This window comes from Aethina tumida, chromosome 4 (assembly GCF_024364675.1).
Source record: "Aethina tumida isolate Nest 87 chromosome 4, icAetTumi1.1, whole genome shotgun sequence".
In the NCBI taxonomy this organism is placed as follows: Eukaryota; Metazoa; Arthropoda; class Insecta; order Coleoptera; family Nitidulidae; genus Aethina; species Aethina tumida.
Genome location: NC_065438.1, coordinates 15,801,351 through 15,818,007, shown reverse-complemented (window position 1 = coordinate 15,818,007; position 16,657 = coordinate 15,801,351). Strand labels below are relative to the sequence as shown.

The following is a 16,657-nucleotide window of genomic DNA, read 5'->3' as shown; positions in this document are numbered from 1 at the left end:
GAATTTTTGTAATTTTTTTGGTGTAGTTTTGCTTAAAATTCTAAATTTTAGGAATTTTTGTAATTATTAATCAAAATATATTTTTACAAGTTTTTATATTTATTGATATTTAAATTCATTTAAAAAAATTAATTTTTATGTTTTTTATAGAAAAATTATAAATTTTTATTTTTTTTATATATTTTGTGAATTTTTGTATTTTTTTTGTGTAGTTTTGCTTAAAATTCTAAATTTTAGGAATTCTTATAATTATTAATTAAAATATATTTTTTCAAGCTTTGTACATTTATTGAGTTTTCACTTGTACTATTTTCAAAAATTTTGGAGTGATAAATAAATAATAATAAAAATTTTTAATTTTCTGTTTTTATAATTTAATCAAGGTCAATTTAGTTGGTTTACATAGTTTAATTAATGATTTTTCTATTTTTTACAATTATCATAAATTATCCGAATATCCATTTATTAAGATTTTAATAAATATTAATTTTTTATTTTTTACACAAATTTTTCAACCTTTATGATTTAATATTTAGTTGTTTGACCTTCATTCTAATTCACAGTTCATCATTTTTGAGTTTTTAAATTTTTTACCAACTTATTAGAACATAGTACGTTTTCAGCTATTATTATAATTTATTTATACCAATTCTATAATAGTAATAATAAGTATAATTTAAACAGTTTTTTAAGTAGTTTTAAGCTTCATTATTTAAATTAGAATTCAAAACAAATTTAATGTTTTCATTCGTTGGCACAGCAAAATATAAATAGAGGACGATAAACAAGAAATGTCCTTGTGACAACTTTATGAAAAGACAAAATTCCATGTTCCACTTCATAAAGACATCTCAGGACGTAACACCATGATTTACTAAACGCAACAACATGTAGTGAGCCAATGTAAAATTAAATGGCGATATTAAATTATTGCAAGTAGCCATAAATCATGTTGGGCTTGTCTACGGGCATGGTCATATTACATCGGCATTGCTACCAACTCAGATGTGTTATTAGACCGCATTGCTATTTTATGGATTACGTAAAGATTCGCGGGGGATAATCATAAATTTACCACTGGCATAATACAGATTTAAAACCTGCGATTATCCTCAATGTCGGGGACTTGTTCCACATTAAACGTTTTTTGCCAAATTACCGTTGTCGATTGATTTATTGGTCTCTGGACAAATCAATTTTTCGCCGCTCATTTTTTGGTCCGGCACTCTAGGCCACAGTGCCCCTTTCCCATGGTGCTTTATCTTATCCGACCGGCAATAAAAATCACTTAACTAGCACGAATGTGCAAGATACACTGACACATGCTCGCAGGAAGCGTACATACGTGGTAATTTGAAATCGCCTGCAGGAATTCGCGTTTCGCAGGAACAGGCACTAAGTAGGGTAGTCAGCGCGCTAGATTCTTTACGATAACGGTCGCTGGAACTTCCTACGTCGGCCACACACACTCGCAAAAAACTGGCGGCCTTTTTTTCTATGTGGCGCAGTGGAAACGACTTCGAAATCGGCTGTGGGAAATTGACCACGGCAAATGGGATATTTCACATAGTCGTTGCCTTCAAATCGAGACATTAAAACTGTTTTTTTGCCCGTTTTGCTCTCGTCTTCTTCGGTTTTAGTGGAAACGTTTTACGTGCAAGTGTCGGTGGTCATTCTGAAGCTGGGAACTGTCAGGATTTACTATTGGAAATTGTGGGGCGGCCCCTTTGAAATTTAAATTTTATGATGGACAAGCGGTAAGGCGAACCGTGGTGTTGGGTTACCACGTTTTTACAACGCGGTTTTAGAAATCATCTGTCCATTAGGATAATTTTTTGCCGAGGATGATGTAAATCAGCCGAAACAGTTCCTCCCTTGTGGTTTCAGTTCTCCATCGATGTCGGTTATTATGACGAATTATACGAAATGGAACTTGCTGAAGTGTTGAATAATTGATTCGTCCAGAAATAAATTTAATTTACAGAGTGTACAATACATTATTTACATTTTTTCTGAAGTCAGATTTTTAAATTTAGGTCCACATAATTTACAAGTAGATCCTTTGGGAATCACGGGAGATAATAATTATATGACACTAATCTTCATGTATTACATTTTTACAAATTTTTGTATGGTAATTTGATCAAATATAATTTTGTCAATTTTTTTTTATTTAATGATTTTACTATTTTTTACATTTTTCATAAATTTAAGAGTATTTACATTATAAAATTTATTTTTCAAATTTTGATTTTTTTTAATTTTAAACTCTTCTAATTTGATAAAGTAAAATATTGACAAGTTTAATGATTTACATATTTCAATAAATTTTAGGAGTGCAGAAAAATTATAATAAAACATTATTTTTCCAATTTTAATAATATTTTTTAAACTTGAGGCAAATTTTTATATATTTTTTTATAATTATGACAATTTTAACTTTTGAAATTTTTTACTTTTTTCAAATTTTAACAATAATTAGTGAACATATTGTATACATTTTTTCAACCTGCTCAAATTTTAGTTTTCACTATTTGAAAAATTATTTTCATTTAATTCTTGAAATTTTACTCTAATTTACAATTTTCATAAATTTAGGTGATGATATGATAAATAAAATTAATAATAATTATCACAGTTAATTTTACTTAATTGGACAATGTAAAATTTTGAAAAATTTTGTAATTCACTTATTTTATGATTTTATTACAATTTTTATAAATTTGTATAAAATAAATTATTGACTTTCTAAATTGTTAAAAAAATATGAGTTTTTATATAGAAAAATTATAAAAATATTTTAAAAAATGTTTCAATTTTTACATAATTTTTTATTTTTAATTATGTAAATTTTTGTATTAATTTCGAAGTAAATATAAATAATCGAATCAATTTAAGTATACAATTATAATTAATAATATAATCACCCTGTTTTTAAAAATCAAATTTCTATAATTTTTTTTTAATTATGACACAATTTCATTTTTTAAAATTTTTTTGTTTTTTTTTCTAAATTTTAACAATAATTAATGAAAAAACATATTTTTTCGTTTTCACTGTTTGAAAAGCTTCCCATTTATTATTTTCCTTTAATTTTTGAAATTTTACTATATTTTACAATTTTCATAAAATTAGGTGTATTTATACCAATAAATAATTAGTATAATACATATTATATAATAAAGTTACTTTTGCTTAATTTGACTGTAAAATTTTGAAACATTTTGTAATTCACTTATTTTATAATTTCATTACAATTTTTATAAATTTACTGATGATAATAATTTATATTTATTGATTTTTTAAATTGTTTAAAAAATTATAAATTTTATTTTTTTATATATTTATAAAAATATATTATTGATGTTTATTGAAAGATTTTCTATTTATTATTTTCCCTTAATTTTTGAAATTTTACTTACTTTTATAAAATTGGGATAATGGTAACAATAATTTATTAAAATGTTTTTTTTTTTCAATTATTTTAAAATTTGAAATGTTTTTATATTTATTAATTTTTCAAATTGTTTAAAAAAATATAGGAATTTTTATATAAAAATCAATATTTTATTGATGTTTATTAAAATATTTTCTATTTATTATTTTATTTTTAAAATTTTCATAAATTTTCAATATATTTAGGTTTAAAAATGTTTTTATATTTAATGATTTTTTAAATTGTTTAAAAATTATAGTTTTTATATAAAAAATTATAAAAATATTTTATTAATGTTTATTGAAAAATTTTCTATTTTTCCTATATTTTTGAAATTTTAGGTGTATTTATACAAATGATAAATAAATTTTATAATAATTAATTAATTTAAGTTAATTTTACTTAAGTGACAAAGTAAAATTAGAATAATTTTGTAATTCATTTATTTTACGATTTGATTACAATTTTCATAAAATTAATGTATATAGAAGAATTATAAAAGTATTTTATTGACTTTTATTGAACAATTTTCTATTCATTATTTTCATTTAATACTAATTTTATTTAATTGACAAAGTAAAATTTAGAATAATTTTGTAATTATAATGGTAATAATAATTTATTAAAATAATAATTGAAATGTTGAAATAATGAATATAATATTTTATGGAAAGTTTTGAAATATTTTTATATTTATCGATTTTTTAAATTGTTTGAAAAATTTTAGAGTTTTTGTATAGAAAATTTATTTATTGATGCGTTAAATAATCGATCCGTCCTACAACAAATTTAATTTAACAGAGTGCTTCGACAGAAAAAACAGATCCTTTGACAAAAACGTCACCCCTTAAGCAAATTTGATTGATTACATTTTTGCTGAACTCAGGTTTTTCAATTTCAGCCCGCATAATTTACAAGTGTATCCCTCGAGGGCCACAGGATATAATATTTTTTATGTGACACTGATCTTTTACAAAATGTAAAATGTAAAACACGTTAATTAAATCAGTTTTTTAAAAAATCACATATTTCGTTGAATATTCAAATTTTCTCGTTAACCCAGGCTACGTAATTATCGGACGTCCACATCGCCAGCAACAAAAGAGCTGTCCAAACAACATCTGGAAGAAAGAGCCACTCGAGCGTCCGTTTCAATTGTAACACGCGGTGGTCCGTCCACTCTCTCGGTACTTGAAAGGCGAGTGGTACCGTACGGCAGGAAACTCACCGAATCGCATTCTTATGCTGCGGTCTTCCGGCAATGATTTGTGTCCTGCACACACAATCAGATGCGTGTAAATAGGTATTAATCAATCGGAATTTTGATGGTCGGGATGCCGACGATAAAAACGGAATGTGTTTCGGTCATGTTACATTTCACTTATCGGAATTATAGCGCCATTAGTCAATGCACTCGGTTTATCGATGAAGACATTCGGTCGTGTTTATCACGGATCGAATTAATACACTCGTGGTGTTTTACGAGGTTTAAATTGTTCGTTGTTTTGAGACCAAATTTTACTTATTAAACTCGATGGGTGTGTCTTATGGTGGTTCGTGACCAAAATTTCCAGTTCCCAGATTATTATCTGCTTTAACAATTTACTCAAACGTTATTCCCATAAGAATCCGTACGAAGTATTTTTCTGGGAAGTTAAATCGTCGGTAATTATTTTTAAAATACACATTTTTCAGCTCAGTTTTTTTTTCAGCCGAATCCAATTATGTGAAAAAGTTCGACAATTTGGACTTGTTTTTTTATATCAAATTGTTTAAGAATTTTGGAATTTTTATATAGAAAAATTATAAAAATATTTTATTGATGTTTATTTGTTATTTCTATTTATTATTTTCCCTTAATTCTCAAAAATTTTACTCTAGTTTAATTTACAATAAATTTTATAATAATTATTATAGTTAATTTTAATTAATTGACAAAATAAAATTTAGAATTTGTTTTGTAATTTACTTATTTTATGATATGAAATTTTGAAATATTGTTTAAAAATTATAGGACATTTTATATAGAAAAATTGGTAAAATATTTTATTAATGTTTATGGAAAAATTTTCTATTTATTATTTTACTCTATTTTACACTGTTCATAAATTTAGATGTGTTTATACTAATGATAAATGAATTTTATAATAATTATTAACAATTTATTTTTTTAGGAAGCTAAATCGTCGGTAATTATTTTTAAAATACACATTTTTCAGCTCAGTTTTTCTTTCAGTCGAATCCAATTATGTGAAAAAGTTCAGCTTGTTTTTTATTTCAAGTTGTTTAAAAATTTAGGAGTTTTTATATAGAAAAATTATAAAAATATTTTATGGATGTTTATTGAGGGAGTTTCTATTTATTATTTTCCCTTAATTCTCGAAATTTTACTCTATTTTACAATTTTCATAAATTTAGGTGATAGATAAATTTTATAATAATTATTAAAATAAATTTTACTTAATTGACAAAGTAAAATTTAAGATAATTTTGTAATTCACTTATTTCTTATGATTGACAATGAATGCTTTTATATTTATTGATCTTTTAAATTTTTTAAAAAAATTTAGAAATTTTTATATAAAAAAAAATTATCAAAATATTTTATTGATGTTTATTAAAAGAGATTCTATTTATTATTTATTCTTAATTCTTGAAATTCACTAATTCACTATTTTAAAATTTTCATAAATTTTCAATTTTGTTAAGTTTCAAAATGTTTTAATATTTATTGATTTTTTAAATTGTTTAAAAATTATACGAGTTTTTATATAGAAAATTTATAAAAATATTTTATTAATATTTATTGAAAAATTTTACATTTATTATTTTTCTTTAAATTCTTGAAATTTTATTCTATTTACAATTTAAAATAATTTTGTAATTCATTATTTTTTTTTTTATTAGTTTACCATTTTTATAAAATTGGGATAATGGTAACAATAATTTATTAAAATGTTTTTTTTTTAATTATTTTATGTTTTGAAATGTTTTTATATTTATTGATCTTTTAAACTGTTTAAAAAAATTTAGAAATTTTTATATAAAAAAAATATAAAAATATTTTATGATGTTCATTAAAAGATTTTCTATTTATTATTTACTCTTAATTCATGAAATTTTACACTATTTTAAAATTTTCATAAATTTTCAATTTTTTTATGTTTCAAAATGTTTTAATATTTATTGATTTTTTAAATTGTTTAAAAATTTTAGGAGTTTTTATACAGAAAAATTATAAAAATATTTTATTAATATTTATTAAAAAATTTTCTATTTATTATTTTTCCTTAAATCTTAAAATTTTTCTCTATTTTACAATTTTCATAAATTTAGGTGTGTTAAATAAATGAATTTTATAATAATTATTAATTGAATTTGATTTGAATTGACTGAATTTGATGAATTTTATAATAATTATTAAAGTTAATTTTACTTAATTGACAAAGTAAAATTTAAAATAATTTTGTAATTCATTTATTTTTTTATGATTTGATTACCATTTTTATAAAATTGGGATAATGGTAACAATAATTTATTAAAATGTTTTTTTTTTTAATTATTTTATGTTTTGAAATATTTCTATATTTATAGATCTTTTAAATTGTTTAAAAAAATTTAGAAATTTTTATATAAAAAAATTATAAAAATATTTTATTGATGTTTATTAAAAGATTTTCTATTTATTATTTACTCTTAATTCTTGAAATTTTACAATATTTTAAAATTTTCATAAATTTTCAATTTTTCAAGTTCCAAAATGTTATCTATAACATATATTTATTGATTTTTTAAATTGTTTAAAAATTATATGAGTTTTTATATAGAAAAATTATAAAAATATTTTATTAATATTTATTGAAAAATTTTCCGTTTATTATTTTTCCTTAATTCTTGAAATTTTACTCTATTTTACAATTTAAAATAATTTTGTAATTCATTATTTTTTTTTTTTTTTGATTAGATTACCATTTTTATAAAATTGGGATAATGGTAACAATAATTTATTAAAATGTTTTTTTGAATTGATTGAATTTTATAATTATTATAAAATTCACCAAAGTTAATTTTACTTAATTGACAAAGTAAAATTTAGAATACTTTTGTAATTCACTTATTTTATGATTTGGTTACAATTTTTATAAAATTATGATACATTTTTTTTTTAATTATTTTAAGTTTTGAATTTTTTTAAAATATTTAAAAATTATAGAAATTTTTATATAAAAAAATTATAAAAATATTTTATTGACGTTTATTGAAAAATTTATTTATTATTTTCCCTTAATTTTTGAAATTTTATTCTATTTTACATTTTTCATAAATTTAGGTATATTTATACTAATGACAAATGAATTTTTTAATAGTTATTAACGAAGTATTTTTCTGGGAAGTCAAATTGTGTGTAATTATTTTAAAAATACACATTTTCAGCTCAGTTTTCCTTTCAGCGGAATCCAATTATGTGAAAAAGTTCGGCAATCTGGCCTTGTTTTTTTCTTTTGTTTCAAATTATTTCCATCTTAGTAACTATATTACGGTAATTTGTAAAACTTGGGTCTAACTCGATTCGCTACAGGAGCACTGAAAGTTACGGTTGATTTAGGTTTACATATTAGTATTCTGTTTCAAAGTTAAATCTTCGTGTCGTGTTACAGTAAAAGGGCACTTTCTAGAAAGCGTGATAAAGAAATCGTAATGTTTTCCTGTTCCAGCACACATAAATCCCAAACAAATATGTTGATGGACTTTAATTGCGGCGTACGTAAATCAAGATTATAATGGAAAAACTGCTAATACAGGCGACGGCAAAACGTTAATAAATATCAATAAAATATGATCAAACGACACACGAGTAAAGAACATGACTCCCGTGTCGTTTGATTTAAATTTATCGAGTAAATAAACAACCAATCCCTTAACTTTCCTGTTAGTAATGAAATTAGACGGGCGAATATATCAGATCATTTTTAGAATTGTGTCATTGTTGAATACGTCGTTACACTCCTCGAGAACTGGCATTTCAAAGAGCTGTTTCATAATTTACATACCTTGATTCGAATTACACGGACTCCGGCTAAATATCAATTAGTCATCTTATGTTAAATGGTGAATGTTTGATGCCTTGTATCGCCTCAACTTTGCCCTCGCCAAAATCTGAAAATTTAAGTAAACAATTTAGATAAATAAATAAATTTTTCCTGTACACACAAAATCAAATCTTGTCGATCTTAATTTAACAACCGCCAATTACAGTTAATTAGTAACATTTTATGAACGTACGTCTAAAGTACTCTTAATAATTGTGTTTACAAATAAAGTAAATGTTAAAATTTTAATTAACAGTTAATTTCTCAGAGTCGTGTTTCAAAAACAACGCGAACATTGTACTGTTTTTGTAGCAATTTTAATAAGTGTTGAAAAAAGCGTTTTTACATTTTCCGTTTCTACTCACTTTGAATTCATTTGAATACATTTATTTTAATTGTTATTTAAATAACGACAAACGCAATGCAAATATTCGTTTTGATGCGGTATTCCGTTTTTATTCCATTTTCTAGTCGATCTTAATATTTTTTACGTGTCGGAAATGCCTTTCATTATTTCTGTGGTTCTGGATTTTCATGATCCGCTTAGTAAATTAATGGATTTATAATTATATTGTGAATTGTTTACGCTTTTTATCGTAATCAACCCATTTTTCGTCACATTTAACAATATCGTCAATATAAGACTCATGTGTGTTGTGTACCAGAAGAGAATTGGTGATTGTCAATGACCTAACTTTGTTATCCTTATTTAATTCATGTGGAATCTATTTGTTCAACTTTTTGTTAAAATTCATTACATTAAGTCTATTTCTAATGCTTAATACTTAATGAACATGTCATATGAGGATTTTGAATGAGATATTGCTTAATTTCTTTCATATTCTTTCTCATTAAACCGCCGAAATCAAAGTAGTGCTGCATCTTCAATTACAGCATCTTCTTCAAAAGATTTACGTACAAGATGTTCCTCTTATATTGTTTCAAATTGAAAAGAAAAAGAAAGAATAGACAGAGTTAGAAAGAGCATAAAATGTTTTCAAATAATATATGGTGTGCTAATTTTTGGAATAATATTTTCTCTTTGCTTTTTGCACCAGAAACAGTTTTAATTAAATTAAATTACACTTTTTTTATAGATTTATTCTTATTACACATTTTGAACAAATTGTTTGAATTCATTCGTCATTTTCACTTTATAATTAAAACTTATTTCTTTAATAGTTTATATAGTTTTATTATTCAGTAAAGAAAAGAATGTTTCATTAATTACTTTATTAATTAATTCACTGCCTGGAGAAGAAAAATATTTAAATTCTTTCCTCTATCACTCATTTTTTTAGCAAAATTTATTTGAATTAATTTTTTATAGCAAATAACAACTTTATTCTTATCTACAGCGTATACAAATTACTTTAATTTTAGTTTATAAAAAAATATTTTATATTTATACAATACATACTATTAGGAATAGACAAATCTTTAATTTCTTTTCTTTCAATTTTGTTATTAACTACAGCTTCAACAAATTACTTTAATTTCATTTTTGTATAATTTTATAACTACAATAAAAATTAAAAATATCTATTTATTCAATTTAGAAATGGATATTTTATAAAATACTATACTATTTATAGTAGAAAAATATTTAAATTATTTTCTTTATCACTCATTTTTTGAGAATTTAAATAGAGTAAAGAAAAATATTTTTTATAACAAATAACAACTGTATTCTTAACAACAGCTTCTATAAATTACTTAAATTTTAATTTATAAAAGAATAATTTATAATTACTCTTTGGAGTAGAAACATCACTAATTTTTTGAGCAGAACTTAATTTGATTAAAGAATAATATTTTTTATAACAAATAACAACTTTATTCTTAACTACATTTTATTTTAATTTTCTTTCTGTATAATTTTATAACTAAAAATTTGAAATATCTTTTTAACAGGATAAGTTATTTTATTATTCAATTTAGAAATGAATATTTTATAATTTACTATACTATTTAGAATAGAAAAATATTTAAATTCTTTGCTTTATTACTCATTTTTTGGGCAGAATTTAATTAGATTAAATAATAATAACGAGTAATAGTTTTATTCTTAATTACAGTTTATACAAATTGCTTAAATTTTCTTTTTATATTATTTTTTAACAAAAAAATTGTTACTTATTTAATAGTGTAAGTTGTAATTAAATTTTTGTTTTGCATTAAGTAAACTAAGATGTTTAGTTATTAAAGAATATTTTATAAATTTACTATTTGGAGTAGAAAAATATTTCAATTTTTTTCCCTATCACTCATTTTTGAGCAGAATTTAATTACATTAAAGAATAACTTTATTCTCAACAATAGCTTCTATAAGTTACTTAAATTTTCTTTTTGTATTATTTTATAACTAAAAATTTAAGTTGTCTATTTAATAGAAGAAATTATTTTATTATTCAATTTGGAAACGATTATTTTATAAATTACTTTGCAATTTGATTAGAAAAATATATAAATCCTTTCCTGTATTAAACATTTTTTGAGGATAATATAATTAGATTAGAGAATTATATATTTATAACAAATAACAACTTTATTCTCAATTACAGCTTCTACAATATACTTAATTTTTTTAGTATAATTAATAGTTTTATTATTTAAACTAGAAAATAATATTTTTTTAATTATTTTACTAATTGAAGTATTCCATTTTACTGGATTACAGAATATTTTTTAGCACAAATAAGAAATGTATCTTTAATTGTAGTTTCTATCAGTTTTTACTTTATAACTACAAATTTGAGTTATTATTAAATTTAGAAATGAATATTTTATAAATTACTATTTGGATAGAATATTTTTGAGCAAAATTTAATTGAATTGAATAAAGAATAATATTTTTTATAACAAGTAACAACTTTAATTTTAACTACACCTTATTTTATAACTAAAAATGTTATTTTATCCTTCCGTTTATTAAAAAATATTTTATAAATTATTTTACTATTTAAGTAGGTTTTTTGAATTTAATTATTTTTATTTTATACCTAAAATTTAAGTTATTTATTAAATATTATAAGTGGTTTTATTATTTAAACTAGAAAATTATATATTTTTTTGAAGTATTTAATTTAATTGAATTAGAGAACTGTATAACTAAAAGTTTTGATAATACAAGTTGTTGATTCAAAAACGTTAATTACTTTTTCCGGTACCTAACGTTATAATGAGAATATTACTTTGATGGCATAATTAAATTTATTTTTCATGGTGCGTTAATTTTTGAAACAGTATATTCTCTTTGCTTTTTGCACCAGAAGCAGCTTTAATTAAATCACACTCGTAATTTATTTGTAACAACAGGAACGAGGTCAAAACATTATTTTTACAATTCCTGTTTTGCAAACAGAATGCTAAAAGTTCTTTATTATTTCGTTTCATTTTTTACGAATTAAGAATAAGATTAATTTCAGCTACGTTTGCCAATTAAGCAAACAAAATTATCATCAGTGATTCCATAAGGTCAAACAAGAGAAAACATTCACGGAGCACGCAAACAGATTCGTTGTAGTTGACATAACAAAAGTTTTGAATTACAAACAATCTGGATGTGTGGGTGTTTGTGGGAATGCTGGCATTAGAGGTGTATCAGATGGCTCTTCCGGTTTATCGAAATAAATATCGAGAGTTTATTTCGGTTTAATAGATACATTTTTCCCTTGACGGGGCATAAACTGTGGCGTCGCGTTATGGGGTCTCGGTTACACGCCGAGATCTGGTTTGTTCTTCGTCACCGAATCCAGCCGCGACATTTTAATGCACCGTTGTCAAAATAATGGATAAATTACGGTCTTAAGGCCATTGTTCCTCCTTCACGCAAGCACCACTTGGATTAAGTTCACCGAAAGGGTTGTTTAATGACTTGTTGAGCTACAGTTAACTACTTAATTGTACCGTCTAGCTTACTCATAGACGGGCGGGTCAAGTGCCAATTATTTCCAAAACTAATTCGATAAATTAGTGCCCCCGGTTTATTAAATTCGGTACGGGCGTTATTCGCACCAGATAATCGCTTAAGACAGGCTCCAAACCAAAGCCCCAAACACACAATATAATTTCTCCAAAGCTAATATTTAATCAGACTTAACCCCTTCCAAGTTTTTACCGGCCAGCACGCCGGAAACTGGCACGCATTTAAATGATGTTTTATGTATTTGTTGTGGACACATTTGAAATATTAGTGTACACGTCAACTGTACCCTTTCACGTTCTCAAACACGAGAAGTATTCGAGTGGAATGTTTGTGAAACAAAATATCGTTTGTCAGTCGAAGAAATTCGTTTATGGGACAATTTAGTTTTACAATCTTATAATTATGTGTAGCAAACATTCCTGCGAGCTTGTAAGGAATGTTGCAGTCGCGGGAATTCCACTTTTCCTTCATATCCAACGAATTTATCATTCGAATATGTACCTGTGAACATTCCTCGGGAGTGAACATTTTAATTAACTCGCCGAAATTAAGTTTTCCTTGTTGTGTACACGAACGTTTTTATTAATTGTGTTTATAAACGTGCGGTAATTTTTATTTGGGGAACTTGGCACGTTGTACCCCGGAAGTGGGGTTGGAAATTTGCATAATTCGCCGAGAGGAGTAAATAAAATTTGCATTTGATATTAAAAAAGTTACGTACTTGAAATTCACATGCAAATACGCTGCTCCAATGAATTAACGCACCATCGCCGCGGCGATAGAACGTCTTGGGAGAAGTTTCAGGGACCATCCTAACCGTACCAATAATTTAGAGGATATAGAACTTCTTCTACTTGAAAAAAGAGAATTTGGGACACAATGAAATTCGTGTGTCATTTGTAGCAGAAGTGGAAATACCGTATATTAAGTTCATATTTTTATTTTTTATATAATATCAAAATTTGTTAATTTTTTCAGAAAAAAAAATTTAAGAGTTATCAGCAAGAACAATTCTGACGGTGGAAAAGTCAACCAGGACAAGTGAGTCCTGGTCCTGATTTCAATTAAAAATATCCCGTCTTATTAAGATTTTTTATAACAATTATAAATAAAAACCAAATTTTTAAATAAATATACAAAGAGTGTATACACTTATTTTTCTTGTTTTCTGAAAATATCAATAATATTCAGTTATTATTGGTGTGTACGTCAATTTTTTGGTGCAGCGTACATTTTTTTTTTTCAAAGTTGAGGGCCTGATTTGGTGGTGAATAAAGTGGCTTCTATAAATAAACCTGAGTTATCGGCACAGACAATTCTGACGGCGGAAAAGTCAACCAGGACAGTTGAGTCCTGGTCCTGATTTAAATTAATAGTATCCCGTCTTATTAAGATTTTTTATAACAATTATAAATAAAAACCAAATTTTTAAATAAATATACAAAGAGTGTATACACTTATTTTTCTTGTTTTTTGAAAATATTAATAATAATTAGTTATTATTGCTGTGGTACGTCAATTTTTTGGAGCAGCGTACATTTTTTTTTCAACGTTGAGGACCTGATTTGGTGGTGAATAAAGTGGCTTCTATAAATAAACCTGAGTTATCAGCCAGAACAATTCTGACGGTGGGAAAGTCAACCAGGACAAGTGAGTCCTGGTCCTGATTTACATTAAAAATATCCCGCCTCATTAAGATTTTTTTATAACAATTATAAATAAAAATCAAATTTTTAAATAAATATACAAATAGTGTATACACTTATTTTTTTGTTTTCTGAAAATATAAATAATAATCAGTTATTATTGGTGTGGTACGTCAATTTTTTGGGGCAGCGTACATTTTGTTTCAAAGTTGAGGACCTGATTTGGTTGTGAATGAAGTGGCTTCTATAAATAAACCTGAGTTATCGGCAAGAACAATTCTGACGACGGATAAGTCAACCAGGACAAGTGAGTCCTGGTCCCGATTTAAATTAAAAATATCCCGACTTATTAAGATTTTTTATAACAATTATAAATAAAAATCAAATTTTTAAATAAATATACAAATAGTGTATACACTTATTTTTTTGTTTTCTGAAAATATTAATAATAATCAGTTATTATTGGTGTGGTACGTCAATTTTTTGGAGCAGCGTACATTTTTTTTCAAAGTTGAGGGCCTGATTTGGTGGTGAATAAAGTAGCTTCTATAAATAAAACTGAGTAATCGGCAAGGACAATTCTGACGACGGATAAGTCAACCAGAACAAGTGAGTCCTGGTCCTGATTTAAATTAAAAATATCCCGTCTTATTAAGATTTTTTATAATAATTATAAATAAAAACCAAATTTTTATATAAATATACAAATAGTGTATACATTTATTTTTCCTGCTGTCTGAAAATATTAATAATAATCAGTTATTACTGGTGTGGTACGTTAATTTTGTGGAGTAGCGTACTTTTTTTTCAAAGTTGAGGACCTGATTTGGTGGTGAATAAACTGGCTTCTATAAATAAACCTGAGTTATCGGCAAGGACGATTCTGACGGCGGATAAGTCAACAAGGACAAGTGAGTCCTGCTCCTGATTTATATTAAAAAAATCCCGCCTCATTCCCCGAACCCTGAACCCAAGTAAATGCATCGGATGATTTAATGCGGCATCTTGCGGAGTCGGGTCCGTCGTCACACATAATTTCATTTGCTCTTCCGCGGTACCAAAGCAAATAAATCACCGGGAAAGAAGTATCCGACATCGAGTATGAAATTACACATTTATCCCCGGACTCCTTGAATTTAAAACTGGACGTTCTACAACGGTTATTAATACGATATCATTTACAAAATACCAACCGTGTAACCGCAAGTGATTTAGCATGCCTGTTTACCGCACTGGCCGGTAAAAATTTCTGCCCGGTTGCAGACTTGGTTTGCTTGTTTTCTCTACCGTGGAATTCTTCAGTATTGACATATTTAATTTATTATCGTCGATGGTTTTGCTTTTCCGTATCGATGTAAATCAGGAGCCACTTAACCATTTGCAACCAGCGGAGTCACTACGAATTGTTCAAGCAAGAATCAAACTTAACAGTTGTAGTTACTACAAAGCGAACGTACGTATGTAAATTTTGAGTTATCTTGATTTATTATGCGGTCTCTAATAGGATATTTTATAAATTACTTTTTTATGGTTTATTTATAGGAGCAAATATTAAATTCCTTTCCGTATCACTAATTTTTTTAAATGGTTAATAGAATCTTTTTTACTTAAATTTACCTCTATCACTAATTTTTTGAACAGGACTTAACCGAATTAGAAAATAATCTTTTTAGATCAAATATGAGGTTAAAAAGTTATTTATTTAATAGTTTAAGTTAAAGTGATAGAGTTAAGTTAAATATTCAATCTAGAATAGAATCTTTTGTGAGTTAATTTACTATTTTAAGTAGAAAATATTTAAATTTTTTCCAATATCATTTATTTTTAGACAGAATTTAAGTGGTTTAGAGAATATTCTTTTTTAGAGCAAACAAGAGCTTTAACCATAACTACAGCTTCAACAAATTACTGAAATTTTCTATTTGTTAAAATCAATTTTATTAAAGTATTACTTTTATAACATATTTTGAAGAAATGTTTTGAATCTAATTATCTTTTCTTTTATACCTAAAAAGTCAATTAATTTATTCAATAGTAAAAGCTTAATATTCAATATTCAAAAATATTTCGTGGGTTAGTTTATTATTTTGAGTAGAAAATAATTAAAATATTTTCTCTATTGTTCATTTTTAGATAAAATTTGGCAAGTTTAGAGAATAATCTTTTTTTAGAGCAAAAAGAGCTTTAATCTTAACTCTAACTTCAACAAATTACTGAAATTTTCTATTTGTTACAATCAATTTTAAAAACCAATTTTATTAAAATATTATTTTTATAACACATTTTGAAGAAATTTTTTGAATCTAATTATCTTTTCTTTTATACCTAAAATGTCAATTAATTTATTCAATAGTAAAAGCTTAATATTCAATATTCAAAAATATTTCGTGGGTTAGTTTATTATTTTGAGTAGAAAATAATTAAAATATTTTCTCTACTGTTCATTTTTAGATAAAATTTGGCAAGTTTAGAGAATAATCTTTTTTTAGAGCAAATAAGAGCTTTAATCTTAACTCTAACTTCAACAAATTACTGAAATTTTCTATTTGTTACAATC

General features: G+C 24.7%; 1 protein-coding gene and 1 long non-coding RNA gene across 5 annotated transcripts in view; one reads left to right on the top strand and one right to left on the bottom strand.

Annotated features, from left to right (window-relative positions):
• The window catches only part of LOC109604404 (tensin-1), a 293,281-nt gene that overhangs the window by 124,532 nt on the left and 152,092 nt on the right, over positions 1–16,657 (top strand). The gene's annotated exons all lie outside the window — the stretch shown is intronic.
• The window catches only part of LOC126265238 (uncharacterized), a 57,065-nt gene that overhangs the window by 23,040 nt on the left and 17,368 nt on the right, over positions 1–16,657 (bottom strand). Inside the window, exon 2 of the long non-coding RNA XR_007547780.1 lies at positions 8,488–8,593. This is a non-coding gene — a long non-coding RNA (uncharacterized LOC126265238). The remainder of the gene's footprint in view (positions 1–8,487; positions 8,594–16,657) is intronic.